Source organism: Periplaneta americana, chromosome 15, assembly GCF_040183065.1.
Source record: "Periplaneta americana isolate PAMFEO1 chromosome 15, P.americana_PAMFEO1_priV1, whole genome shotgun sequence".
In the NCBI taxonomy this organism is placed as follows: domain Eukaryota; kingdom Metazoa; phylum Arthropoda; class Insecta; order Blattodea; family Blattidae; genus Periplaneta; species Periplaneta americana.
Genome location: NC_091131.1, coordinates 80,466,819 through 80,490,595, shown reverse-complemented (window position 1 = coordinate 80,490,595; position 23,777 = coordinate 80,466,819). Strand labels below are relative to the sequence as shown.

Below are 23,777 nucleotides of genomic sequence, written 5' to 3'. Positions count from 1 at the left end.
TTTCTCGATGATGGAGTTCATAAGCAGATTCGAAACGTTGTATGTCTCTGCATCTGTGACACGGTGCTAGTATTAAAAAATCTCGCACCACTGTAACTAGGAGTTCATAAGTTTATTATTTCAAGTAATGAAAATATTCTTAATTGTTTCATCAAGAGGGAAGATTTCGTTCTTTTTCCTCATTTTAATAATAATAATAATAATAATAATAATAATAATAATAATAATAATAATTGGTTCGTCCTGCGACAATAACATGAGCTGTTTAACTTTTAAGTTTGTACTCTGTGTATGTAGTGTTATTAGGAGTATGACTTTTGCCTACTGCTTTTCCTTCATGCCTCACGATAGTTAACAGTTCTGCTGCTTATCCTTTGCAAAACTACACGATAAAGAATATCTAATAAGTTATATTACCACAGAGAGAACTATGTGTATCTCTGTGGTCCCAACCCGATTTTGAAGAATGAATTACCTTTTTATGCTTTTTAAGACAACGTGATTCCATGCTGTTGAATATTCTTGTTATAATTTTCCTTTATTAATATTTGCTTTAACTCTCTTCAGCATATCTAGTAGCACAATATTTTCTACTATTTCCCTAAGTGTTACAATATTTTTTTATTCTTTTATAGGTAGATAACTTTTTTTTTTAAGTTTATTTATAAACGTTTTAACATCTGTGGTCATATCGCGTGTTAGGATCTGTGGGTAGACTAGTAGGCCGTTGTTACTATTGTTGAGTTCCTGTTTTCTATTGTGTGTTGTAGATGGCTTGTGTTGATGTAACTGATTTTAGATTTTTATTAATGTTTATGATATTGGTGATTGAGGCTGTGATGAATTATGGTATGTAAGTTTCCAATCCGGAATTTGCCTTTGTGACTGAGGGAAACCATGAAAAATTCCAATCAAATTATTCAGCCACGGGATTTGAACCCGGGATCTCCCGAATACGAGTCTCAAACGCTACCCTCTGAGCCAACTCGCTCGGTAGATAACTCTTGTACAGTTCAATTGACTCTTTCATAAATTTCTCGCTGCTATTTTTGTCGCAACGCAGAAATTGAATCGAAACAACAGGACGGATCAGAGAGTGGATATCAAGCTTGAACTGACGTTACATTAATAAGGTGAGACACCTTAGTGCCTCAAATGACACGATCATACGTGAGCATGAAGCTTCAAACCGGGCTTCCTTTCATTTCAGCCCTTTACATGTCATTTGACATCAAGCTTAAAAAAACTAAGGCTTGTTAAAACTCGAGACTGTGTAAATGATCCTTTGAGTTTCTAAATAAATGCTGTCAAAGCAACTGAAATTAAAAAATAATAATACATTTTTATGAGGTTAAACCTTAATCCTTTATGAATGAAATGGTGTTTTGTTATTTCTATGAAAAGTTTTTTTTAAATAAAATTTCGGCGATTTCCAAAGTAATCTAACTTTTAAGTAAGTATTTTGACAAGATATTCCCTATAGGCAAATTACTTTCGTAACATCTCTGAGTTTTTTTGGTACAGACAGCCAGCGAAGCTATATTAAACAAGAAGATGTGCAGTGTAGAAGAAAACAAAGAGTACAATGTGCAATAGTTATTCTGTGTTGTAAACGAAATACGAACGAACACACTGTAGGTAAATTCCCGGAATTCGATTCCTAAGCAGACCGCCTTCTTGTGCTATAAACGAGAAAGGACGCACCCTAAAATTCGCGGAGTTTAATATATAGTAAATCAATTCTTCCCGCCTTCGAAGTGAGGTAAACAGTGAGACACACATCAGACTACATAAACTATACCAAGAGTTGTTAACAAAAATAATTACTAAAAATAAATTATTCAATATCTGTCAAGATATAGTATTATAATTTACCGATATGAAGTGGACATTTAGAAAGGGAAGATGCTCACCATTTTGTTGTAATTCGATACATACACATAAGTAACCATAGAGGGACTCTGTGTGAAGTCTTTTTATGTTACATTCTGACCTTCCCATTCCTAATTCCTTCCACTTTTATTCTATGATTGTAAACAAGAAGAATTCATAAACATGTACATGAAAGTGAGATAGCCTATACTCAGAATAGCTATTAAGACAGATAACTAAACAATACAGAACTATGTGAATAGCCTCCAAGTTTGCCTGGCCTCATATCTTTAGATTTATATTTATGGAACATTTAAAATCTTCAATGTATTTATTACCCTACCAATTTAAAATAGGTACACAATAAACGCATGTTTTATGTGTGTGAAACCATCTGGAGCCTTATCGGGATCTTTCAGAGGTTTCGGGAGCCCATGATCACATTCCTTCATTCGCATTAATTTTATTTGGCGATATTTTAAACAATTGTTATGACTCTAGGGATACTAACTGGAAAATTAAAATGATAGTATATGATTGTATTCAGTTATTTAACTTATTAGTTTAAATGTGCAGAACTTATTACACCTATCTCGTTATTACACTCAAAACCAGCTCATTTTCAGACACACGTTTATGAATTGTTTCTTGTTTTTATAGAAGCTCTCGCTCCCAAGTTTGTCAAAATGGGCCTGAAGTGGGCCATACTTGAAATACTTTCCTGAAGCGATAGTTTTACTGCCCACAGCTGCTCTACCGCCTTCCATTATGTGCACCGCAATACAGTCGCAAAAATATATTATACAGCCACCTATTATTACCACTGATTTATTACATTAAACATAAAAATAAAATAGTACATACTTTTATCTTGAAACGTTCTACACGGAGTTCTATTTCATCTAAGCCATCTAGGATTTTCTGAGTTAAAACAAGACGAGTTTAGTTTCCTACATCCCACTATGTCTTAATTTCTAAGAAGACTGGAAAATTCTATTCTCTTGTTGGACATAGTTAATGAATGCGTAATAATCGTAAGTAAACACTCACTGTTACATTAAACCGAGAAACATCTATTCCAATCAAACGATTGCCATACAATAAATTCTCGCTCTTAATGACGACTATCAGATCCAATAGGAAACTGAACTCTGATAGAGACTAGATGAATTCAGTTGTCTTGTATTTGTCCAGTTGTAATCTGAGGTTTTGATCTTGGGTAGCCTTCACAGTGCGATGCGAGTAACGGAAGCTGAAAACAGCTGCGGCCAGAGAAGTACTGCTTAGCGGTAAGACTATAAAACAGGCGCTTCGTATTAAAAAAAAAATCTTGAACTTCTGTGGAATTTGAAAACTAACCGGACCTGGTGTCCATATGAACTCTTTCCTTCGCTCTGATTTTATGTGGTGAATGCATCCTAGTAGTCTATTCAAGCACAACAGTAATATTGTTTATACTAAAAATAATTTCCTTACTTGACCTGACGTTAATTAAATGTATGTATTTATCACATATACATACACTCACACACCTACACACAATATTTAAGAAAGAGATATAGTAAATAAAGTGTACTGTTATTTATAGTTTGTTTTCTTACCGCTTGAGAGATCCTTGTTTCTATCATTTCTTCTCTGAATTATTGTTTTTCCATATGCAACTACTGAAACTTCTCTTCGTGATTTCTCTACCAAAGTAATGTTCTTCGAGTGTACCTTCCTGATGCCATGTTAACTGACTTGCGGGCGATTAAGTATGATAGTCAAGAAGTGCACGTCAACAACAGCGATAGTGCGATAACATAAGTTATAATTCATAATTTATATTGCTTCCTTACATTAGTATGTTACATTTTTACTCAATTTCTTAGAGCGAAAGCGTTGCCCTCAGCCGAGTGGTCACCTTGTATTTTTTCTCCTTTTCCTCGTCTCACTACTCATTCTTATGTCTCTAGAAACACCTAAAAGTCTAAAGCAATATTGTTTGGTCGATGTATGTATTTTTTTTTTATTTTAGTAGGTTATTTTACGATGCTTTATCGACATCTTAGGTTATTTGGCGTCTGAATGAGATGAAGGTGATAATGCCGGTGAAATGAGTCCGTGGTCCAACACCGAAAGTTACCCAGCATTTGCTCTTATTGAGTTGAGGGAAACCCCCGGAAAAACCTCAACCAGTTAACTTGCCCTGGGAATCGAACCCGGACCACCTGGTTTCGCGGCCAGACGCGCTAACCGTTACTCCACAGGTGTGGAGTATGTATGCGTGTGATTGTGCGAAGGGAGGACAAATGTCCATCTAAGTGTAGCCCACTCAGTAAAATCCGTTACACGTACAGTCACCGGCAGTGTTACCAATTTTAGCGATAAGTCGCTAGATCTAGCGGTTTTGAGGGGTTGTTTAATGACAAAAATTATGAAATAACAACCAACAACTTTTCTGAAGTTTTTATTAATCATTTGACAACAAAGTTAGCGATTTTTACATTTGTCATTTTAATTGTTTTAATAAGATGTATTTGGAAACATTAATTTTGTAGTTTGACATTTTTAATAATAATAATAATAATAATAATAATAATAATAATAATAATAATAATAATAATAATAATAACAACAACAACAACAACTGTTGGAACGGATTTAACACATAGGGTCTTCTTTCCCTGCCTTCTGTGGTGCTGTATCTGATACGTAGATCCGAAGCGTTGAATGTTTCGTATCTGTGACAACGCGAAAACAAAAAATTTTCAAATTTTCTCACTGGTGTATGTGGAAATTAAACCTACCAACCCTCCCTGGCCTTCAAGTGGCCACATAAAATTTTAAGTAATTAACTATGTATGTATGATTATTTAGCAGTTCGAGACTGGTTGGAACCTAAAAAGTGGTATCAATAAGACATCACTCATGAAGCAACTAAATCAGGATATAATGGGTTAGGGTTGCCAGTTACTCTCCCCCTCCATTGCATACATCGCTGACTAGTAATACCTTTCTATTAACAGCTATATAAAACATATTATAGTAAAAGTATAATTGCGTGAAGTGCATGTGAAATTATCATTATTGTTAGTTGTCTGAAATCTAAACCCGTTTTCTGACGTGTTACATGACTATTGCTATACCACATAAAACAGTAACAGAATGACTCCAAATTGTTATATGGAGGAGTCAAAGGACGAGGAATTAATGCGATAGTCAAACCAATGTTTGGCAGACATTTTTTAATCTACACTCGGTTTCGTGGCAGTAGTATTTACAATGCTGGTATCCCAGTCACTTTTTCCTTTATTCATTTACTAATATTTGCTTAAAAGTACCATTTTTTTACATTTGTAGAAGCTTCTTGAGTGCTTTCGAAATGGGACACATGATGTTAGCTAATTTATTTTCCATTCGAATTTTTACAGCTTCACAATACTTTTTATTTGTCTCATATAATGAGAAAGCAAATCTGATTTTAAATGTAAAAAACGAAAAATCATTGGATGTTCTGAGAAAAAAAAGTTGAGTGAAAGAGGATGTTGCGGCTTATCAGTCTAGATGATGGTAGTGATGATGGTAATGGTAAATGAATCTCTGACCGAGACAAAATTCCAAGCTCCCTGTTCCTTGACCCACAAAACTCCCGTTTCGGGACATTTCTCTACGGTCAAAGGTCTCGTTTGGGACCGCAGATATCTTGTAGGATAATGGAGAGGCCTCTGGCTAACAGTACTACAGGGAACAGAGTAAAGAAGTGGGACGCAAAATATTTTAGATTTAGGATTACATTTTCAGAAAATACATGAGTATTCGTTTACTAGGTGATCTAATCCGAGATCAGTTAGCTGACGAAAGATCCATTGCTCGATGTCGGATATAGGCCCTATTCTAAGAGATGTAATAATGTAATAGTTAAAACACTTTGGTGGCAGCTTTTTCCGCGTACTTAGGTTTTCCCATAGATTAGGCCTACTTGAATTATTAATTGCAGAAGGCTCAGAAGTCACGTTTATTCTCAAATTCATACATAGACTTTTGAAATGGTGTAGAAACTCTACACGTCCAGTGCTCAGTGTATTAATTTAATACGCCAACAAGTTAAGCTTCCCACACACGCTCATTCTTTTGTTAACTTTTGAATGCACACTCCAGGCGTCTCAATCAAAATTGCGTGTGTGTGATGAATGATATCGTGCAGTGTAGAGTGAAATGTGGAGTTTCAACCTGTTGGAATTCTTGAGTGCGCATTCGAGGAATGAACATGGCAGAAAATCGGCAAATGTCCAATGAGGTGATGCGTGATGTTATAGAACTCTATCAACAACACGAATGTTTATTGATAGTGAAATCTGCAGCTTATGCTAATAAAAACTTACGAAATTAAGCGTACCAGAAACCAACTTTTCCAACTGCAGACAAGAAATTTGTGATTAAGTAAATAGACAGAATAAGAGGTGAACGAGTTCAAACGGTGTGATTCTGGGACTGACAGCACTGCGTGTTCAGTTCAAAGTGTGTCATGGCTCAACGTATACCGTCATGTGGCTAGCCGATGAGCCTAGAGAATTCAATCTTCCTACACTTCCGCAAAGGCGTATTACCTTTGTGCCAGAGAAGTTGCCTAGCAAGTACGGCGTTCATTCTGAAGAGTACATACCGATACGTACGGTAACGCCGGTAGTGGCAGGAATGTGAACTGTTTGGAAACACGTACTGAAGTGAGTTTTTTTCTTACTGTCGGGATATGGCGAGAGGGTTAAGGCGATTACTTACGTATTTGTTTACATTAACTTTGACGGTCAATATGGACACGGAACATTTGTTTTTTATTGTGGAATGTTGCCCTACGCAACCGATGATAACAAATACCCTGCGTACGACTTGCCCGCGCAAAACAGTTCGAAAGAGGTTATGGTAGCACACAGACTTTACAGACCGCCATCTGTTGCTACGACATTCATGTTATACCGTACGCGTTCTCAAGTTCAGATTGAACGCCTTGAATAATAGGCAACTTCTCTGACATAAAAGCTGAAACTCGCTTCAAATCGCTGTCTCACAACAGTGACGTCATGACACACTTTGAAATGAACACCCAGTATTTACAAGCAATCATTATGATATTTACATTACTGCTATTCACATGCGACCAAGAAACTTCAAGAACCAACGTGTCAAATTTGGATGCCGAAACTGTAAATGAAAATGAGCAGACACAAGAAAGTTCCTATTATTTTATTTATTCCTATATTACATACATAATTATCATCTTGTTAATCTACTAAGCACTGTCCGTACGAATGGTTAAGTCACAGGGTCGTCGAAACGGGGGAAATAACGTGACAGTTACTTAACAGGGTCATTTTATTTAAATTGGACAAAGAATAACAGACACACAGAGTGAAAACAATTGTAATTAGACAGGGATGATCACAAAAGATAAACGTAGGGAACGAACAGAAAAAGGGAAGATTAAGAAAAGAAAAGGTAATAGCATAGGCTATAATAAACATCCATGTATTGTGGATCCCTATCATCACGGCATGGCGCGTCCTCAGGTTGCGGATCGAGGAGACGGCCTCCAGATATGGAGGATAGCTGTGAATATATTGAATAAGCAGTCGCGGACAGCCGATGAGGGGTGGTCCTCCAACTTGGGGGTTGGACGAAGGGCTAACAACCCATCACCGTAAAAGCAGCTTGTTACGAAACCTTCAAATAAGCCTCGGAATGGGACTTTACAGGAGAATGGAGAAAGTTACACAACACAGAACTGCACTCATTGTATTCTTCACCTGACATAATTAGGAACATTAAATCCAGACGTTTGACATGGGCAGGGCATGTAGCACTTATGGGCGAATCCAGAAATGCATATAGAGTGTTAGTTGGGAGGCCTGAGGGAAAAAGACCTTTGGGGAGGCCGAGACATAGATGGAAAGATAATATTAAAATGGATTTGATGAGGTGGGATATGATGATAGAGACTGGATTAATCTTGCACAGGATAGGGACCAATGGCGGGCTTATGTGAGGGCGGCAATGAACCTGCGGGTTCCTTAAAAGCCAGTAAGTAAGTAAGTATAATAAACATAGTAGTAAAGAATTGTATAATATTACATAGAATTCCAATTCCGTACAGCAAATTTTTCAGGAAAAAGCGTAACAGTCCAGCCACTATAATTTACAGAGGGCCAACAGAAACGAGTGGGGGAAACTGGGATGCGACATAACCTCTCGGACAGACAATACCTTCCTTGAAATCCCTCCGTAACTATTCATATAAGGAAACTCAGCTGATTAATGAACGTAACCTTAATTAAATTCATGTGACGTATTACTTTACAGAAGCCAGTTCTTCGTCCAGTATCGTCTCTGTTTTTTCCTTTTACTTTTAGCTTCCTCACTTCCTATAACTATGACAGCCGTTTCTAATTTTTTTTTTTTTTTTTTTTTTTTTTTTTTAAGAATTTTCTCGCTTCGAAGTGCACTCATAACTGAATCGTCTGTAGTCAAATCGAGTGGAGTGCGCACTCCTGACACTCAAGAATGTAATTACACCCCAGGAGTGCAATCAAAAGTGTGCGTCTGTGAGGCCCGTTACAGTGAATTGTAGGATCACAAGTCCACGACATGTACGATTTAAAATTGTTCAGTTCACTTTCCTTTTTTTTTTTATTGGGTTAAAGTAATTTTAGGAATTAAATATACCAATCATATATATTCAATTTTTTATGTTTGTGTACTTTTTTTTCATTTCTTGGCTTAAATATATATATATATATATATTTTGGTCCACACCTGTGGAGTAACGGTTAGCGAGTCTGGCCGCGAAACCAGGTGGCCCGGGTTCGATTCCCGGTCGGGGCAAGTTACCTGGTGGAGGTTTTTTCCGGGGTTTTCCCTCAACCAAATATGAGCAAATGCTGGGTAACTTTCGGTGCTGGACCCCGGATTCATTTCACCGGCATTATCACCTTCATCTCATTCAGACGCTAAATAACCAAAGATGTTGATAAAGCGTCGTAAAATAACCCACAAAAAATATATATATTTAAAATAGTTTAGAAAGTAAAAAAATTGTTCCTCTCCATCTTCTGTACCTAGAAAATGTTTTAAACGAATAAAATTTGTTACCAGGCGTGAATTGCAGAAACCCCACATTTTCCAGGCAATTCGGTTTTTTTCGGAAAATACTAAAGGGAAACATTCAAGTTCATGTATATCAAACACTACATATTATTGTTATTATTATTATTATTATTATTATTATTATTATTATTATTATTATTATTATTATTATTATTATGCTTTAATATAAAATAGCAATTTCAAAATACCAAACACTTTTGAAGATAATAATCAGTTCTTTATGTCTCCTGAAAAATTTACTCAAATGGACATGTGGGGTTTCTGCAATTCACGATTCACTTGTTACATAATTTTTTCCCGTCTTGTCACCATATTTTAATGGCATCTATAATTTAAAAGGAATATTGAAGATTCGCCATCAATTTTTTGGTTATATGATTTTATAAATCCGTAGCACTACGGGCCTAGACCGACCAGCCGGCTGCTGGCCTCACGTCCACATACCGAAGCAGAGGTGGACGATCATCCAACCAGAATGGAGGTACGATGATCCCCCCAGCCGTTATAGCTGGCTTTCGCAATCAGATTTCGCTACCTATCGTAGCTCCCCAAGTGCATCACGATGCTGGGTGGGCATCGGTCCCATACACTGGCCGAAATTTCATGAGAAAATTTCTTCCCCCATGAGGACTCGAACCAGCGCGCATTCTAAGGCAGAATGCCTTAGACCACGGCGCCACGGCGCGAGGCTATATGATTTTATACTTTCATAATTATTGAATTGTGAGGACAATTTGGAATTATCAACTGTCTTGAGATTTATATGCCACCTCCGATGTTTGACCCTTCGTCAGGGCTGTATTTTACAAGATCTAAAGTCTCTCTTACTCTGTTATGTGTGAGGATCCTATCAAGTCATGGACAATTTATGCAGTCCTGTAACTCCGAAACGTTAGAAATATCAAGAAACTGTTGATAACTCTAAATTATTCTTCTCAATTTCGTTGTTGCAACCATTGTATAAAGTTGTGAACACACTTTAAGATTTCCTGGCATTTATGTTCGACTATGATTGACAGCAAGAAAGTCCATGTGGTATTGTATGATTTATGCAGTTGTGTAAAGACACTTTCGCGTCGTAAATCGCTATACGTGTCTACCTGTAAACAGCTTTGTAGATAACGGTGTATAACAGTCTTTAAAGTGGAGTCAATGAATTGAGAACCTTTTCACAAGTATTGATATAAATTATGTAATAAAGGTTTTATATCTAAGTACAAGAGTGCGATAGGAATAAACCTTAAGTACCTGTTATGGCGAGAAGATGAAATAGATGCAAATGGTACTCTGTCGACTTTGATAACAATTTTAATTGATTATGATGTCAATAATTTTACGAGTATTTGATTATGTACCCATATTTATGAAATTGTAAACTACTAGAATTATTACACTTTTAAATAAGAAACATATACCAATATTATGAAATCGGTAGATTTATTCTTTCCTTATACTTATATTATATTATGCATTTAAGAGCTTGTTCACTTTAATCCGCTAAAGAAATGTAGGCCTAATAATAACCAGAGGCGGCTCGTCCATAAGAGCTGCGGAGCTGCAGCACTCCCTGCTTTGACAGGAAAATAATAATAATATTTGTTTTAATTTGTAGAAGAATAGTTACAGCTTTTATTGGTAAGTTGCTTTATATTTCATCTGGCCGGGAATATGCACTATTATCTTATGTATAATCTTTTTGCGCGTCGACTGTATTGGAATTGACACTGCATTCAAAGTCGTCCTGGAATCTGCAGGGTAGGACAGCTCGTAAGAGAGTGTGTCTTGCTTGGTCAGGGGGTAGAGAGGTGAAGGGAAGCAGAGGAAAACTGCCGCTGTTTAAAACCCATATTTCGCTGCAGTGGCTTGCAGACCAGGCCACAAGGGAAGATCTTTACTCCCCTCCCACACCGCTATTATAATGCTGCGTCAAATGGATTCTCTATTCCCTTGAAACTTAATGACAACATTTTTATTTCCTTTTCACATACTTATTGTTGTAGAATCTTATGGAGTTAATATAACGAAATTAATATTCTCTTTTGCCTTATTATTACGTATATATCCAGCCTCCAGCAGAACCTAATATTTGCCTTAACTCAAAATGATTGCACGAGTAGAATCCTTTTGATATAGCACGTAAAATACGATAGAGACTTCTTTTCCAGTTTTAGAACATTGTTGACCATCAGTATATCTGAGTGTTGCTTTGGTGTGACGTCTTAGTACCGTAACTTAACCAGTGCAAATGTGCAAGCGTAAGTGTGTGTGAATTACAGAATATTAATTTTATTATTCTCAACTTTCCCTCGCGGAGAAGATTGATATAATGAAGTGAAATTACAGGGTCGTCCGTTACCCAACTTAAATCTTACTCAAGCTTCATCCAGCCGAAATAGTGCATATATGTAAGGAAGTATAACAATGAAATTTGCGCTAAGCATTTGTGGTTACGTGGATGTGAACAAAAAAAATCTGTATTTTGTTTTCCTTGCCTCCTCTTCGCTGGTGATACTGCATAGACTAGGAGTGGTGTGACAGATTTAGGACATTTGCCCCTAAAAATTAAAAAGCACGAATCTTCGCAATCTCACCTGAAAAATGTTGTTTCATTGGCTATGTTAGGAAAAACTAATATTGCTGCGCAACTAAGTGAAATGAACAGAACAAACATTCTCAAACATAATCAAGAAATGAACAAAAAATCGTGAAATTATTTTAAAAAATATTGATTGTATCAAATGTTGTGGCCAATATGAACTTCCCCTTAGGGGACATGATGAAAAAACGATTCGAAGAACTATGGTGTATTTCGTGAGTAATCTAAACAAGTCTCTCAAAAATAATTTGGAACATGCCACTGTTTAAAGGTAATTCTAAAACAATTCAGGATGAACTGGTAGATTGCATGTTGAGTGTCTGCCGATTTGAAATTCAGACTGAAATTGATGGTATTAGTTTTTTTTTTTTTTAGCGATTATGGCAAATGATGCCACAGACATCTCCCAACTAAGTCAGGAAGTTTTGATTTTTCGATATGTAGTGCATTTATTTTTGTCCTATACTTATTAGTAATGATATCAAGAAATGAAATTTGTATGTACCAAAATCTACTGCAGCTCCTCCAATCCACAAGTTCACGAGCCGCCACTGATAATAATTAAATTACTTTCGTGAGATGAACTCAACCAATAGGCCTATATGGAATATCAAAGTCTTAAGACATAAATATTTAAAATAGACTTACAGCACTATTATTAGTAAGCCACTGTATGTGATACAGCCTACTGTAGTTGTCGCCACGTTTAAACATTTTCAATCTGTATCCTGCTTATCAAGTTGAGATTGCAGATAGTACAAACAATATCACGAATTATAAACAAGCTGCGCTCAGCGAAGCTATGTTGTCAACTCTTCATAACCATGTGCTTAAATACAGGCTGACTCAAATCTAAGGGACCGATTCCTGCGATCTTTCGGCACAGCAATCTGGCAAGCAGATCGCCAGTCCTCGCATATAAAGTTTTGGACGTCTCACTGCATTGCAGTCTGGCAAATGATCTTTCACTCAACTATTGAATTATTTATTTACAGAAACGAAGAGATTTTTACCTGAATTTCAGAGCAGTTGCTCGAAATTCCCTCCATTACGTTCTATGCACATGTTGCAGCATTGTTTGAAGTTCTGGTACATTCACTCGAGGTCATCCTCACTAATATTGCGTTTTAGTCATATACAATGATTCATCTTAACATTTAGACCGGAACCTGTTTTTCGTCACTAATTAAATAAATAATTTAACAACACAATGTTTGGGTGGTTATGTAGTCTCTTGAAAGCGCCGTTGAAACTTGCGTGAACTCAACTCGTATGACAACTTCGATAGATATGTTTCAACGAAGAAAATGCATTGCTGTACTGTGTATCTAACATGTTTAAAATACGCATTTATCGATAAAGTTCAGACAGGTGACTAAATGCGAACGTGGTGCTACAACTTATAATATGAAACTCATGCATTGTGTCCTAAGTTACTGGCATTCTTACCGAGTTGCGAGATTGCTATGTGGTAGTTAGTGCGTTGCGTTTTCAGGACCTCATATGGCTGTGGGATTAATGGGATGGAATTTGTCAGGTTAGAGGAAACGAGACAAACCTTCATTCTCCGATCTTGTCCATCACAAGCAAAGACGTTGTAGTTATATATCTAGACACACAATTGGCGCTGGTGTCGTGTATAAATTTGAAACCTCTCGCGCAGGTTCGCGCGACGCCATGTTTGGGGAGCACGAATGATTGTTTCTATAAAGCATTCGGAGTTTAGAAAATACCATTGAGTATATAGGCGTTTTCTTAGTGGATTTCCTCCTTCACTGTAATATAACTAAACTTATTTACGTATTTTCTAACGTCTAATATAAAATAAGAGAAGTAAATCTTAATATTGTAACTAAGCATTGTTTTAAGTATAAACGCCTTATATTGCTCATAAATAGACTTATTAGTTTATTTCTATTTCCTATGACCGAATACATGGAATATTTTACTTATGTTATTTTATATACCTACGTTAGAAAATACGTAAATAATTTATTTAAATTATATTACAAAGAGAGGGATGTCCGCTAAAAATATCTATATACCCAATGGTAATTTCCAGAAATCATTCTCAATGACACAATATTGTCAAAATGTGATTATATTCATTGCTGGCTTAGTTGTTAAATCGTTAAGAAAAATATGGTGTAATAAATCTAAAGAATCAATTTATGGTACGTAGTCTACCAGCAGTAAACAAAATCTTTTTTATTTTTTTAACGAAAGAATAATGGCAGTCTTGTCATACAATCATCTGAGATTATAGAAATATGCCGCTTAAGTGAAAGAGCGGTTATACAGATGTTGACAGTTCAATGGCATATTACCACCCACCCTTACATCGTTTGAAAACAATGTGCTCTAGAAGTAGAACACTTGTACAATCTTTCTACACTAATAGGAACATATTTTAGAAAATGGATTCCAGATTCCTCCCGAGAATTATTTTGAACTTATTAAACTGACCATAAAAGTACATAAAGATACTGACGTAGCTCAGCGGGCTAGGGACTGTCGGTCCGGAGTCGCGCTCGATCGCGGGTTCGATTCCCGCTCATTTCCTGGTTGGGTTTTTTCTTATAACCCCAACCGTAAGGTGAATATCAGGTAATCTATGACGGATCCTTGGCCTCGTCTCGCCAAATATCATCTCGCTATCATCAATACCATCGATGCTAAATAATCTAGTAGTTGAGACAGCGTCATTAAATAACCAAACAAAAGAAAGTACTACATAAAGAGCAGATATTAGCACACAGCTTAAGGTTACTAGTACAACACGACTTAACATAAAAATGTTGTAAGACAATATTTAACGGAGTCAATAACAATAATAATAATAATAATAATAATAATGAATCAATAGGCAAGACGTTCTATTATATGACTAATTGACTAATTCATGCATGTGACGTTTATTTCATACTACAGCTGTGATAATAAGCTATTGCACGGTAGGCCTACTTATATTTCTAACCAAAACATTAGGTACGGGTTTCTATTTTACAGGTGTAGGCCTATATTATGTGATATGGAAGCGAATAAATAATAATTGTTCATTTCTCATCCATATCAAAGCAAACATGTTTACAATATAGGCTTAATGTAACGTCTTACACAGGCAGTGTTTGGTTAATAATAGTTAATACTAATAATTTTCTTTTCATCTGAACTATTACTACAATATGCATTTGTATTTCTGTTTGCTCTATATGTTGTCAAATAACTATACAACAACTTTAGTTACGGTATCAAATTGTTACAGTTTTCTTTCGTTTCATGTCAAACTAACGGTTACTAAGGTTGATTATGTCTTTAACGTGGTCGCTTTAAATGTTAATAAGATTTTTTTTTCATTTATCCATACAGATTGATTTATAAGAGACACTAAACATATATATTAAACATTCAGCATTGTATAGTGCAGCCGTCTGCTAGCCGGTGCTTCTCCCAAAGCATGGCGGCGGACGCAAGCTTCAATTTGTCCCTACTCTAAACTTCTGCGCAGCCTCGGCTGTAGGGGCTCGATCACAAGTAACATTCCGGTCTGCGCCGGGAATTGAGCTCGATGACATTAGCTGTTTATTTTATTGATGTACGTTCAGGTTCATATGCAAAATGAAAGACGTCACGTGGAGGGACCTCTGTTCATTCGGAGTTTAATGGGTGCGGATTTTGTATTGTTTACTGCATTCTAATAGGTTGTTTCGACATAGCATAGGGGAGAGTTGGGTAGTATCGGACATCGGGTAATATCGGACAGTGCGTTTCTTTCATCTACCAACAGATGGTAACCATGTCATTCAGGTACTGTCATCTGGTGGAAGATGAAAGAAACTCACTGTCCGATATTACCCGATGTCCGATATTACCCAACTCTCCCCTACCTATTTTTTGTTTAATACCAGAGAAAACGCAATTACCTCTTGTCATGCAGCCCTCACTTTACCATCCAGTTCGTATGGCGTTATGGAGTGGTTGGCTTTCAGACATTCGCTTTAAAAGTTTATTGCAAACATGATTGTAGTTACTTGTCTGCGCAGAGTGCATTTCGGCATCATTTTAATATTCCACGTAATGATTCTGTACCTTCCATCAATTCCATCAAAACTTGGATGAAAAGATTGCTCTACATTGAAGAAAATAGTTGGTAGTGTGAAACGTGTGCGTAGGCTACGCCAGAATATGTTGCCAGAATGGAAGGAGTTATTCCAAAAAAGTCTTAGCCGTTCAGTGCGTAGACATACGGTGTCACTAGACATTTCTAATCGCAGCGTACGGAGAATTTTGCACAAGCGTCCCCACTATCACCCATACGAGATTCAGACAGTGCACGCACTAAAAGACAGTGATCACGCTCATCGAAACGCTTTCTGCCAACAGTTAGGGGAGTGGGTAGTATCGGACATCGGGTAATATCGGACAGTGAGTTTCTTTCATCTTCCACCAGATGATAGTACCTGAATGACATGGTTACGTATATGTGATGTCGCATAAGAAACGTAGCCATGTCATTCAGGTACTACAATCTGTTGGTAGATGAAAGAAACGCACTGTCCGATATTACCCGATGTCCGATACTACCCAACTCTCCCCTATTCAACATGATAAATGTGAATCAATACCTATAAACAGTCTCTTGATGAGCGATGAGGCTCATTTCCATCTTTCAAGCTTTGTCAATAAACAAAACTTTCGTTACTGGCAAGCGAAAATCCTGAAAAACTCCATCAAAATCCAGTCTACATTGTCAAAGTGTGCCATCTCATATTTTGGAGTTATGGATCCTTATTTCTTCGATGTTGACGACTGTACCTGATAATTTTATGGTGAATTCATAGCGCTATGTTAGCGTGTTAGAGAACTTTCTTGTGCTTGGAAGTAGCTCGTCATGCTTTTAATAATGACACGTTATTTTTAAGTATTGTGTTTTCATGTAGAGAGAGAGAGAAAGAATCATCCAATATGATGATAGCTGCCCTTAAAGGACTATCAAAATGATACAGCCTAGTATTTAGTCAATTATATAGGATAATAATTAAAATACGCTAAGAATAATTAATATTTACAAATAAAAGGATAAATAAGCAGTAACTAGTTTAACATAGATATGCATATGGCAGCTATCGTCATATGAACATAGGCCTATGTTTTATTTTTCATTAAATCAATGTAGTAATACATTTTTCAATAGCTACTTTTAGCGTTTTCATAATCTCTCGATTCACTGCCGCCCCTTGCATAGTTTACACATCTGATAACAGTTGTGTTCTTTATCATGTTACCAATGATTTTTCCTTGTTTTTGTTTTCATTAACTGTAATTCAAAAGACATGCTTAAATTATATGATTCTTTATATACGGTACCTAAATGAGATCTGTATTTGCACACAAAACTAATTTTTCAGCACCGTAAAGAAAGTTAACTGTATTAATTTGGATTTTGCACGGTTTAAGTTAGTTAAAATAGTTTTACACAGCCTTGCATAAATAATTGCTCTTCGTTCACTGTATTAGCTTCTAATATTATTTTACTTTTTGATGAAAATCATTATTTGAAATTGGTAGAAATATTAAACGATATTAGTGGATCAGTGACATTCTGTGTAATGCATTATTTGTTTTCCAATTGACTAAAAGTACCGTAAAAGAGAATGAGTTTGAAGGAAAGTTGCAAAACATCGTATCGTTATGAATATTCACTAGCGCGTAAAAAGGTGACATTCTAATCAGTTGTCTGTAATCTTAAATACCTCTAACTCTAATTACCGACGTAAACTTGTGAATTCTTAATGAGGCAGTAGAGCAAGTGGACAGCTCCAAATACTTGAGGTTGCTATAAGCAGTAACATGAGCTGATGCCAGGAAGTCAAAATGAGGATAATAATGTCAAAGGAAGCTTTTAATAGATGATAGACAACATTAAGATACTGTATATAAGTTATGTTACAGTCAGAACGCGAAATCCGTCGAAAACCCAAAGTTTCTAGGAAATTCTAGTTCTGACAAAACTCTTTAGGAAATTCTAGTTTTCACTTACGTAATTCAGTTACATCTAGAAATAACTGTGACTCTTTAGAAAATTTTAGTTTGGACCACTATAATGAAGTTAGATCTAGAAATAACTGATTGTTATTAGTAAAAACTCGTTGTAACGATTTCAGAACGCTAAATCCGACAAAAACCCGAAGAAATTCTAGTTTTTACTTATGTAATTCAAGTACAACTAGAAATAACGTATTACTAAAAAGACACTAGGAAATTGGTACTCGCACATGAACATTATTATTGCTATTGTCGTTATTGAAACACGAAGTAGTTTTTTACACAAATAATTATGTTATGTGATGCTTAAACATTAGGCCTGCTATTTTTGTTGTTGAATTATGAATACTTATGTTACAGAACTCAATATTATTACTTTTTCCCTCACAAGTCACTTGTTGCGACAAGGCATACTACTGTGACATTTAGAGTTGCAGAAAATTTTTTCTTCACACACAAGCACCACTTCAAAACTTTTTTTTTTTTTGCAAACACAACGAACGAACCCTTGTCCGTTTCCGATGACTTCTTTCTTTGCTGCAATCCTCAGCGAAATTTCTGTATCTGTTCTTGTGTCAAGAGGACATACAGTACATCAGATTCGGATCTGAAAGAAAGTGTTATGTACCGGATGTTGATGAAATTAACTACACTATCAGTTCTTAAAGTTCAATGAACCTACTTCCAATATAGTTTATTCAAAAATCCATCCTTTTTTCCATTTCTGTACAAGTCGTCGTCATTTCTCTCAAGCACGACTCCTATGAGGTTTCGGAAGTTGACCTTTACCCTGTCGATATTCAGAATGCGTTATTATGATGTTACCTCCTATACCAACTGCAGGATGCATTGCATCTTACTTGAAATCTTACAAAGGGGTTTACTAATAACAATCAATTTACTTCTAGATCTAACTTAATTATATTAGTCAAAATTAGAATTTCCTAAAGAGGCATAGTTATTTCTAGATGTAACGGAATTACGTAAGTGAAAACTAGAATTTCCTAAAGAGCTTTGTCAGAACTAGAATTTCCTAGAAACTTCGGGTTTTGAAGGATTTCGCGTTCTGACTGTAACATATATAAACGGCATACCAAAAACCACATTCCGGTATGAGAGCTGCTAAAAGCATGTATTGTTGTGAAAATCTCGAAACGGATTTTTGCAGTATCATGCTATGAGTTAGGCCTACTTTATGCATAACGAGTATGCACAATAGTAACTTGAACTTTTTTTTGCTTTGAATACCAGCATATTATTTTAAATAGTGTTTTCAATTAATGTCATTTACGTTATGTATTCTGTAATCTCTGACTCATATGATTTGCCTCATGATTCCATTTGGTATTTTCAGAAGTAGTTTCGTTCTTTACCGATAGAGTGCAGCACCCGCCAGTTCCTTGGCCAGCTGTTATTAGGAAGAGGATTGCTTTGTTTTTTGTTTCTCCATGGTGTCTCTGTGACCTTGTGCACCCATAAACTCAGGTCAGAAAGAGTTAAAGAAATTGTAGGTATGCAGGAAGAGGAGGAAAAAATACATGACAAAAGACGAGAAATCCTGTTATGGCAGGAAGCTCAGTTAGATTTTTGGTATCCATGCCATAGGGGTTGCAGTCATAGCTAAATCGACTAATGGGCAATTTCTTATAAACGTTGTTTGGATTGGATGTCCAGCAGTTTATATGAGACTTATATAATAAACAAAACGGCAGTAAGATTAATTTTTCCACGGTATTTCGATATAGTCCTACGGCCTACCCTAACATATTCATTCCACCTTTCCTGCAGTATCGCCATAATCATCTCAGAATAGCGTCTGTAAGTGAAAAAACAGTGAAGTGAAGAACAGTAATGGTTAGCTTACATTAACAGAAATCCAAATACTGTATGTTTATTTTGTGACTATTTATTACTAAGAAATATCTACTGTGGAAATAGATTTTACTTTATACATACATAATTGTCACATAATTTAATTTTTCCTTAATTTAATTCTATTCTATCTATTATTTTTTTCGTTTCCTTCAACAATTTGACTCTTTGTGGTTAGACACGAATATTCACCAGTTCTTATCAATATCTCCACTTCCTCTCTGGTCCGTGGATTCTGTAACCGATATTTCTACCACCTAAACCGCATCGGAGAACCTGTATTAAATTGTAAATATACTTTTAATGTAACAATACATAAAACTGTTTGAAATAAAAAAAAACATTCCGGTATTTAATCTATTACTTGTATGCAATGAGCTCCTTCTGAAATATGAGCCATTTAAATATTTATTTATGTAGAATATGTCAGTCTGTTGTCTACAGAATATGCCTCTATCATTGCCATTTATGTAAATTAGTTAGAATAATTTATTTGCTACTTAGAAGATAATATGTATGTTTATTTTATCTTTTAATATTACCTTGAATATTAGAGTACTGTAATCATGAAAGAAACGATTGCAGATGTTGAAAACACTTTTTTTTAATATTTGTGAAGACTAATTTGTGGTTAAGGTTTCGTCATTAAGGTAAGACTACTTTCGCCCAAGATTTGAAGGATCACTTATGTTATTGGATCAGTTATATCTCAATTACTATTTGCTCCATATTAAGAAGAATTATCGAGCTTGTCCTCGACAAACGTCTTAGAGAAAATGTTACATTTCACGAGTTCTAACGTGGATTCACAAACAATCTCGGTGCTCTAATAAACACCGCCTTACTTAATTCAATTTTAAAATAGGCCAAATCCAGGAAAACGAACACTACCTTGGTATTCATAAGGCGTTTGACAATATTGACCTCTCTCAATGTGCTATCTCCTTTAGTCAAACTTATCACCAAATTACAGGCAGTTAATATCACCCAAATTGAGGTTAACCACAATAAAAGGAACCTATAGCAATATCAAGAAGAATGATGCAAAGGTTCACTCTCATCGCCTTCTTTATACAACATCGCAACGGATCACATCCCTCATGAGCTTACTTCCAAAGAACTTTCCGAAGTATATGATTTTAAACTCGTATCAGGTCTTCCCAATGTAACCGTCCTTAGCTTTACTGACAATTTGGTAATTGTTGGTAAAGACTCGGAAGTTGCAAAATATATTTCCAAAATTGCAACTAGAAGATTTCATACAATTGGATTGGAGATTAACGCGAAAAAGTCGAAATGCATCTCTATTGTAAACTGCAAACTTAATACGTCTCCTATTTATTTCTATCCACTACAGAAGTGCCCACATTAGTATCAATGAAACTATCAAATATCTCGGAATAATTTACAATGACGAAACTGTTTTCGACTCAAACTATGGAAGCCTTCCGATCTCAATTAGAACGTCTGACCACCTCACCCTTGCTCCAGCTTTATCAAAAATACAACACGGTTGCTTCATTCATTTGTCCGAAGCTTGTATACCCTTTCCAAACAACTCCTCCCAACAAAATATCTGTCAAATTCCTAAAATATGTATATTTCCTTATTAAAAACCAAATTAAGGAAATCGTACAACTTCCCCGAGATATTCTAGACAATATGTTGTATTCCGAAAAAATAGATAAATAAAAGCTTAGGTATCTATTTTCTGCGCATGTTGGGAAGCCTACTTGTAACACGTCATCTCTTGTACGAAGTTGATTTTGTGTAATAACATGTACGTAAACAACGCCAGATGTCTGGTGGCGGAGGCTGAAGATTGTTTAAACAACCTTCAGATCGATGAAACTGAATCCCTAACTTCCACATGAATACCAGAAAAATTAGGACCGAATTACGCCAACGAGAGTACAACGCATGGTATAACTTATCTCAAAAGGAAAAAGGCGTTGTTCTGTACAGTGAATTCTCGTCCTCTAACAAATGGCTAAACTAAGCCTGATGGAATGACTAGCAGTGAATGAAAGCAGGCTATCAAAATGACGGCCAACGTAAGTGCTGTAAGAGCCTTACTCGATGTGTCTTAGGACAACTGCAGCAGGCGATGCCTTTTGAGATAGAAATCCTTGGACACGCCCTGGGAGCACTAGGCTATGGTGAAACATTGCGTCTACATAGGCACCATGCAATCAGGACTAAATTGGCCGATGCCTTTAGAAGATTAAAATAACTTACACCGTCTGTGAAGAAGTTCACCGAACTGCCGACATTGGTAGTAACAGGAGTGTTGATATAATCGTCATTAGTGAATCCCTGTCTCAGGATATGATCATTGGCCCCACCATCAGGCTCGAAACATACAAAGGACTGCCTGAAGATTTACACGACGAGAAACTAGCAATCTACGTTTCAGTCATCTCGTATTATAAATATAAATGCCTACTTAACTATATCAATATCACGAAATTGATGTTTGAAGCAAGAGGAACGATACGTAACCTTTCGCATCAATTCTGTAAGACCCTATGGCTGCACAGATCTTTTCTAAATGGTCTGACCCTCGTAATTAAGGAGTCAATAAAACTTTTAGAATCACCTATATGGACTCTTAACTCAATGAACTGAAAAAATTGATGCGTCATTATCATTTTTATTTTTCTTGTTAGCTTCCATTGTTTGTTTACTTGTTTATCACTTTTCTTACTCTGTTAACTTCCATTGTTTGTTTGTTTGTTTTTGTCTGTTTGTTTACTTATATGTTAACTTTCATTTCTGTTTCTATATTCCTTATTTTCTTTTATATGCTTTGTCTAATGGTAGCCTCTGATTTGTGGAAGCTCTGAGAAATAAAATAAATTTGTGTCAAGATAAGAGAATTTTGAAGTAATTATATTTCGGTCGTTTTAATATTATCGTAGCATGTTTTATAACCAATATTTCCAGACACATAAGCATTCAACGTTATTATTTCTGAAGAAATGTTTAAATCTTTTATCTACAAAGTTATCATTGTCTATCATACTAATAATGTTGTAGACTAAGTGTTGTATAAATATGTATTATATACCTACATTGTTCTTCCACCATAAGCCCATATTTAAGTTATTGTAACTGTGTTGTTAAATGCGTCTTTACACTTGTAGTCATTCCAATATTAATTCTTCCCACTTATTGTATTTAAGTCATGGTTTGCCTTGTATCTCACTATATTTTCTCATGTTGTATTTAAGTTAATGTAATTGAGTTATTGAGAATACGTCTAACTTTTATGTCACTGTTAATAGTACTCAATTTTGTATTCCAGTTATTGCAGTTGCGTTGCTAAATAGGCTACGTATCTAATCTAGTATTTCAATGTTAATAGTTCCTCTAATTTAAGTTTGTGTTTTATGGATAAGTAAGCTTACGTGTTTAACATTAACTTTTACTGTTTATAGTTTTGCCTTATATTTAAGTTTCTGCATTTGTATAGCTAAGTAGCTACATGTTAAGAACATCAATCAGATTGTGCGACAGCTTATGGAGTGCCAAGGCCTAGATCTTAGATTACTACAGATAGATTAATGTCATCCAATAAGATTGGCATAGTAATGACTGCTATAATTCGGTTGTGTAAATAACAATTCCTAATGTTGATTGAATTAAATCCCCTCTCCAACGCTTCGGTGACTTCTAAACTGTATTAAGAGGGGAGGTAAAACAGAAAAAGAAAGAAATGTATAATAATAATAATAATTGCTAACATTCCGTAAGTTAGAAACCTTTAAAAAAAAAGTATAGATCTTGAAATAAAAGGATCTGGTGATTAAGATACAATACATGTTGGACACCATAACAAGAATAATGCCAGTAGTAAATTAGTGATTCACTTACGAATATGACAGATTAATATCAGAAATTATGTTAAGGATATTCCTAGGAGACAAGTGCTGCAGAATTTTGAAAATAGGCCTATTGCTCATTAAAAATTTGTATCCTAATAAGAAAATGCCCAAATGTGAAATATAATTGATATAATTTACCTTGGATTATCTGATAATATGTTTCATTATTTGAACTTAACAGCTGTATATAAACAAATTTAACAGCACGATACACTGTAGGTTTACGGAAATAATACTCCCTTGGTATTGTTGAAGGAAGCAATACTAATATAAAAATCGTGTAATTAACCGAATAGTAAAGATATAAAATCAAATTAAAATCATAAATCAACAAAGATAAAAATTTCTTAAAATAACAATAAAGT

At 35.5% G+C, this 23,777-nt stretch overlaps 2 protein-coding genes across 2 annotated transcripts in view; one reads left to right on the top strand and one right to left on the bottom strand.

Moving 5' to 3' along the window:
• Positions 1–23,777, top strand: part of LOC138715162 (putative transmembrane ascorbate-dependent reductase CYB561 homolog) — a 112,850-nt gene that overhangs the window by 33,169 nt on the left and 55,904 nt on the right. The window lies entirely within an intron of this gene.
• LOC138715646 (protein Fer3-like) overlaps positions 1–23,777 on the bottom strand; it is a 43,184-nt gene that overhangs the window by 18,595 nt on the left and 812 nt on the right. The gene's annotated exons all lie outside the window — the stretch shown is intronic.